We start from the raw sequence: 8,103 nt of genomic DNA, 5'->3' as shown, positions 1-8,103 counted from the left end.
TTAATGACCCAGACTTTGAATATAATGAAAATAAATGAGTTGAATTCTTTGCAGTGTATCACATGATAATTGAATGATAATTGACCTTTAAAGATCATTGACATCAGGTACAAATAATAAGCATCAGAGATTGAAAATCTTGATTTTAGATGCAAAAAAAATATTTTTCAGAATAAAATTGGAAACAGATAGTTATATGTTTCTGTCAAATAAATACACTCACACATACTCGCACACACATACACATACACATATATATTTAAACACAGACTGATCCTAGCTATAGTCAGTGGGGAAGAGCTGTGTTCCATCCAGGTTTCCTTCTTTTCTAATTGTCATTCCAGCAGAGATTTAAGAATTCAAGACTCAGATGCTCTCAGCCACAGGCCTCTGCCTCCCAGCTGTGAGAATTCCACCCCTGTAACCAGGACCTAATGAGCTGTTGGCAGACGCCATATGACCCCAAACAGGAGATCATAAAGAGAAAACCACTGAGAGAATCAGAGGGAGAAAAAAATGGAAGGGCCAATGCACTGGCGCTCAGTAGTTAGAGCATCGGCCCGCACTCTAAAGGGTCTTGGGTTTAATTCCAGGTCAAGGGCACTGAGCTGCAGGTTCTGTCCCTGGCCAGGTTGGGGTGCATATGGGAAGTAACCAATCCATATGTCTCTCTCACATCGATACTTCTCTCCCCTTTCTCTCTCTCTCCCTGTCTCCCTTCACTCTCTATAAAAATCGATGGGAAAAATATCCTCAGGTTAGGATTAAAAAACAAACAAACAAAAAATGGAAGGGCCAGGAAACTCTCAAGCCCAAAGGATAGAAAGATGAGGGAAGAGGCTATGACAGAGTAAGGAAGCTATTTTATTTTGGAGATTGAAAAGATAGGGCCTTGTATATAAAGGTTCATTTTCTACTGATTAATAGGCACGAGATTCAAGTATCACGAAAAAGAATTCATGATGTGTAGCCTATTAAATCTGTCAGCCTCTGATGCCCTGAGAAATTCCCAGAAAGTCTCAGAATCGCCAACAAAGTCACCACCCAGTCCCAATTCTCTCCAGCAATGCCTTAATCAGTAACTTCTAAGATAAATAAGGTGATTTACAATTCAATAGTCATATTTTTAGTCTTATTTCATTGTAAGTAGCATAATGTCAGGAAACTGATGGCTATTGATTTTTTTAAGTGTTTAAAATCTGTTTAAATATAGTTTTTAATCTTTAAATGGAAAATAAATAAGCTGCTTGGTAATACTACCCAGTATTTATCAACTCTCTCCCAATGGGGTCAGGGGTAAGTGTCAGAGGTCATGTCAGAGATCCTGCCAGAGGACAAAACAAAAGTAACAGGGAAATGAGGGCCATAAATAATATGGCCCTAAACCAGTGGTTCTCAACCTGTGGGTCGAGACCCCTTTGGCAGTTGAACGACCCTTTCACAGGGGTCGCCTAAGACCATCCTGCCTATCAGATATTTACATGACGATTCATAACAGTAGCAACATTAAAGTTATGAAGTAGCAACGCAAATAATTTTATGGTTGGGTCACCACAACATGAGGAACTGTATTTAAAGGAACGAAAATAATTTTGTGGTGGGGTCACAACATGAAAATAAATAAATAAATGGCCAGAAGGTTGAGAACCATTGCCATGAACTGTGCTGGCCCCTTGAACCTAGTTGCTTTGCATAAAGGTGCTCAAGGTAGCGACCAAAAGGTAATTCAGTCTCACTTCAGTTTCTCCTTCCTGTGAAAATCCTTTCATTTCTGACTCAACCCGAATAGCTCCAGGGTAGAGTTTGATCCCCACTGGTGTTCAGTGGTGAGGACATCACAGAGCCATATGTTCCCATGAAAGGAGGTGCTGTGAAGTGAGGGGATTTACTGCAATTATTTCTCCAATGGTCCTGGGAGGACCAAACTTGCTATGACTCTCTATGAAGAAAATACAGGTCTCTGCCTAAAACACAACTTTCATTTAAAAAAAAACTCACTAGAAGAAGATTATGAGGAAAATGAAGACATAGGGAGAAAAATGTCTTCATTTCTTCTCATTAACTAGGCTTCTCTTTTAATTGCACTGCTTATTTTGGTATACAATAGTAGAGTCATTTAGTGAGTATCTGGCATATGTTCTGGGTTTATCAACTCGGATAGACCCTATAATTGCCTGTAAGAGTGAGTCTGAAACCTAAAATAACAACTGGGTCACGTATCCACACACATGTGTGCCCTCTTTGACCTGTGACTCTCCATGGGTTATATTCACTCAGGGGACTACCTGAGTGTCTACTTCAAGGAAACCTTGAAGGCTAGAATCTGAGGCCGTCCTTAAATTTGGCACAGAATTAGGGTTAAGTGGAATCCATGTGGGAAGAAACCACAGGTGGTATTAGAAGAGATAACCTAGAGATAAAAATCCTTGGGTAAACCATTAAATCCCTTTCCTCCCTGGCTATTTGCTCTGAAAAATAAAGCAAAGGGTATGATCCCTTCCCTCATCCCGTTTGGCTTCCTGAATCTTTCCTTACCATTTGGCTCAATAGCCAACAGCAGGACTGATGGGGAAATGACAAACTTGGTTACATTGGCTGCAACAGGAGTTCTGGTTCCCATCTCTGCTATAGCAACAAACCCCACATGTTTACTAATATCTGTGAAATGCTGATGCTTGTCAACAGGGTCACACCTATTTTCCTCAGCCTAACGGCATGTTTATTTAACCAAAGTTCATATGTGGGAGCAGTAAGCGCATAAGACATGTAATAGGATAGCAGATAATTTTAAAACTAGAGACTCTACGCAAGCATGAGGCTAAGTAAACACAACTTTCATGAGTTATGATGGATTGCAGCCAACCTCTAACAGTCCTTCACAATTTGTACTCGTTTTCCCACACATGGTCCCATTTGATCCTTGAAATAACCTTGAGGGATTTCAGCCCAAATAGTTGTTATCCCTACCTCACAGCTTGGGAAACTGAGTCCCAGAGAAGTTAAGGTGGCTTTTCTAAGATCACAATTCTAACCAACCAGGTCTATATTTAGCACTAAGTTTTCTGACTCCAGAACCCATTTTCCTTTTATTATGTTTTGCTGCCTTCAACTAAATATATAAACCACTACATTAGGGACAGACTTTCAAAACAACAAACATTTTCTGGTTTTCAGAAAGCTTTTAGTAGCTGCTCAGAACACCAAAGTATGGCAAATTCGGCAAAAAAGCAGACGCAGGGCCAAGGCATTTTGTAACTGAAATCCCCAGTGTGTTCTCTCCTAAACTTGACCTCACTGGCCATAAAGCTTCTCAGTTGTTTTGTTCAATTTATGCCATGAAAATAGTTGGGGAAATGAAAATCCTTGGACATCAAGAAAATACCCCTCACCTAGATTCTACAATTAACATTTTATTACACTTGCTTTACCACATATCTATCTACCTGTCTTTTCATCCCTCTATCCAACCAGAAATTCACATTATGTTTCTGAAGTTGCAGACATCAGTAAACTTTACTCCTGAACAGTTCAGCATGCATATTATTAACTAGAGGTCAATACTTGCTTATGGTTCTCTTTTTAGGTACAATTTTCTTATAAGCAAATACATAAATCTTAAGTGAACCATTCAGTAAGTTTTGCCAAATGAATACACTCGTGTATCTCAAATCTCTATCTACCCTCAGCCCAGAAAGTTCCCTCCCCTCATGCCCCTTCCCATCACTATTCTAATATTTGTCACTATTAATTAGTTTTATCTGTTCTACAACTTCATATAAATGGTGTTATGATTTATTTACTCTTTTGTGTTATGGGATTTTTCTTGCTGAAGATCATGTTCTTGAGATGCATCTGTGTTGTTTCATGTGTCAGGAGTTCATTCCTTTTAATTCTTCAGTATTACTCAATTGTGGAAATATACTGAATTCTTTATCCACTTTCCTCTTGACAGACACCTGGCCTATTTCCAGTTTGGGGTTATTCTAAATAAAACTACTGTGAATACTCCTATAGAGATCTTTTTGTGAATGTTTTCATTTCTCTTGGGTAATTACCTAGCAATGGAATTGCCTGGTCATAGGACAGGTGTATGTTTAGTTTTATAAGAAACTTTCAGAACTATTTTCAAAGGAATTGTACCATTTTAACCCCCACCAACAATGCATGAGAGTCTCTGTTGCTGCACATCATCACTGATAGTTGGCTTGGTCAGTCTTTTTTGAATTACGAAATAAGAATAGCCACAATAGAAAGTGTTTCTATCATCAAGGGATGATTGAGGTGATATCCATACACATGTACCCTTGTTACTATATCATTTCAGATTTCTTAAGTTGGATAATTAAAGACATTAAATCCTAATTCTCATCTTTAAGGAATTATTTGAAAGATACATTATTTGGCAGTTATTTTAAATGTTTTTGCATTCAACTTGAGCTCTAAATCACTGAACTATTGTTGACGTTCATTTCTAGGGTGTTTTCCTATTAATACTGAGGCTTTCAACATAATCAAAACGATCAGTTTAGCTTTTGACTTATGCTCATAAGAAAATAAATAATCACAACCTAGTCGCTAACTGATAAAATTTCTTTTGTCTGAATTGAATGAGCATCAGTCACCTCAGGAATGTCTCATAGACCTAAACTTTAAGAAGAATGAATCATTGTAGACTAAGTCTAAGTGATATTCGGTAAAGTTAGCTCTGAGTTAAGTTGCTGCCATTTCCTTTTTAAATCATTATTTAAAAAATATGATTTCAGAGTGAGGAAGGGAGGGAGAGAAAGATAGAAACATCAATGATGAGAGAGAATCATTGATTGACTGCCTCCTGCATGCCCCGTCCTGGGGATGGGGCCTACAACCCAGCCATGTGCCCTTGACTGGAATCCAACCGTGACCTCCTGGTTCAAGGGTCGACGCTCATCCACTGAGCACACCAGGCAGGTACATTAATGTAAATGTTTCCTTAGGCTTTACCATTTATCCCTGGGAAGTTTCACACTTTCAAATTGCTGTTTTCTTGGCTTTTCCTCCATTCCCCATGCTCTGACTCCTGCTCATTTGTTATGAAAATAACCTAAATGGTCTTAATGCTTCTCAAAACTGTGTTTCAGTTCACTGCTTATAACATTAAACATAGTATAACCCATTTGACAATTTGCCTTTTAATGAACCTTTAGTAATTAGCAGTACAGCTGAGTGCTCTAACGTGGGAAAAATACAATATACAAGTCTCGAGGCTAATGTAACCCGGTCAAGGGATCATGAATCACTGACATGAAAGATAACGTTTACACTGCTCTTTAACTAGTTCCTCTCTTTCTCTATACTTCAATTTTTCCAAGCTCTCAAAGGATAATCCACAGGTATATGTATGAAGTTTCTAACTAGGAAATGTGCAATGCAACTTTAGCAGCAATTAATTTTAGTTTGGCAGATTCCACTTCCAGTGGCACCTATTTAGTTCCTTCCCATAACAACTACAAAGGGCGAAACGGTTCCACAGTTCCTGGAATCGCCATTGGTTACAGAGGCATTAGGGAGATGGCACCCAAGGAAATGCTATGAATTAGGCATTTTAATCTCCGTTTCGATTTGCCTTTTTACAGAAGCACTTAATACATTGCTTTAGCTCTCTCTGTCTAGCTACAAAATAATAAACAAAACATACTGGCTCTGAAGTTATGACTAGAATATTAACTCTAGTCATTTCTTTAAATTACTTTAAATGTCATCTATCTATGAGGTTTGCATATTTTTGGAACTAAGCCACTAAGCACATATTTTATATCTTTGAAAATAAGAATACTCCATGGCTTGGAATAGTACTGTCCTCGCTAATTGTCCCACTCATCAAATGTACAATACATACAACAGATTTCCTATAGGTGGCTTTTTAAATCTGCATATGAGCCACCAGGGCCAATGTTATGCGTAGGTGAAAATAGGCAGCTAGGATTGGGACGATGAAGCAGCACAGAAAAGACCTGCCTGCCTTAAAGTATTTTCCCTCTAACCTGCCTTAGGGATGAGACACTATCTTCACATTTTTCTATTGGAGTCAATGTATTAGCAGGTAACATACAGCACGACTTTTGAGTACACCAACTAGTAATGCACAGTATCCCTTCAGAGTCTAGTGGGGCCATACCGGGATGGGCCACAGACAGGGACTTTTTGAGAGGCTCAGATGCTATGAAATAATGAGACCTTATGTGGGTGGTGGAGGAGTATGGGGTCCAGCCTGAGGGTGGGAGGCACCCCCGGGAGGAAGCTCTGAAAGAAAATCTGGAAACTTGTACTAGAGATATGCTTGATCCCAATGTTGGCCTAGGGCTAGAACCCTGAGACACAAATGAGAGAGTATTGTAGTCTTTAATTTTTCTGCTAAAGCCACATTTTGCATAGAAGCTCTTTTGAGACACTTTGTTCTTTCTGACACAGGAAGGACACAGGATGAGTGTGCCCCTCACTGGCGCTGAAGCAAAGAATGTTGCATTTTTGGGGAGTTATGTAAGCACAAAGTGAGACACACTCTGGCTCCTCCACTAAATAAGTATTGAAAGTGAAAACTGTCATTGTAAAGTGCGGCATAAATACAAATTCCTTTTACATCCAGAATTTAAAAATTGAAGCCTCAATTTTTCTCCTAATAATTACCCCAGACATTTTGCCACTGACCCACTTTCCAAAGGAATCAAATCCAAACACTGCATTATTTCATCAGATTTCACTGCATTTTAAATGAATGGGGAAAGAAATAAAAATAACACATGAGGACAATTGACAGAGTTCACTTGTAAGCTCCTTCCATTTTAAATCTCGCTCTAAACTTTATCCTTTTTGTTTAGTTTGCTTTATTCAACACACGCTAATTTACTTGTATATAAAAGAAAGAGTTCTGCCCTGGTCGGCCTGAGCATCAAAGGGTCTCGGTTTCAATTCTGGCCTAGGGCACCACTTGGGATGCAGGTTCACTCCAGCCTAGTCAGATGCTTGTGGGAAGCAAGCAATGGATATGTCTCTCTCACATCGATATTTCTCTCTCTCCCTTCAATCTCTGTCTTTCTCCTACTCCTCACCCTCATTTCCACTCTCTCTGAAATTCAATGGAGAAAATATCCTTAGGTGAGGACTTAAAAAAAAATAGTTTTATTGCCAACTAACTCCTCTTTTTTTAATCAAATAATAAAAGTGATCATTTGTGTTTTATCATATTCACATTTATTTTTTTTAAATATATTTTTAGTGATTTCAGAGAGGAAGGGAGGGGGAGAGAGATAGAAACATCAAAGATGAGAGAGAATCGTTGATTGGCTGCCTCCTGCATGTCCCCAGTGGATAGAGTATCGGCATCCACAGGCCGATGCTCTATCTACTGAGCCAAACCAGCTAGGGCTGTCATATTCACATTTATATTTTTATTGTAGTTAATAGAGAAAGGCTCAAGGACTGTAGAATAAATTTTAAAACATAAGTTCAGTATTTAGCACTAGATTGTTAGGTTTGTAATTATTAGAATTTTATAACTTTTCTCTTTTTTCATAAAAATTTTATTTTTTCATTAAAAACTTTTGGCCTCTCATAAATTAACCATAGCAAACAATAAAGGAACATCCTTTAGACAGAAACAAAAGCCTTTGATAAAAATAATCTGTATCTGGCTCTCTAATCATATGCTAGGGTCTTAACTATTAAAGAACAATCTCACCACTGGCAATCGACTAGCTCTTCATTTGTCTCTCTGAAAATAAGAGTTTTTAATCTCTTCTTGCAAGCTAGGATATTTTTATAGTTTAAATATATTTTGGAATTTGTTCCAATAGTTAAGTTGAAAATATCTGATATTTTCAATTACTTAAAACATTTATGATTTTCAGCTCCCAGCAGAAATCTGCTGCTGAAGGGGGGAAAAAATTAAGAGCTGTTAGTCAGAAAGACACTTACGTAAGAACTATGAAATTGGTCATTGGTTTGAAAGCAGGAAGTCCTAAATTTTAGACTCAAAGATTTAAGGAAGCATTATTGAGCACCTTTTCCTCTCAGAGCTAAGGCGAATGGCTGATGAGTGAAATCCTGAGAATGTGCACACTCACAGAC

This window comes from Myotis davidii, unplaced genomic scaffold (assembly GCF_000327345.1).
Source record: "Myotis davidii unplaced genomic scaffold, ASM32734v1 scaffold135, whole genome shotgun sequence".
Classification (NCBI taxonomy): Eukaryota; Metazoa; Chordata; class Mammalia; order Chiroptera; family Vespertilionidae; genus Myotis; species Myotis davidii.
This window is presented reverse-complemented; position numbering follows the sequence as displayed.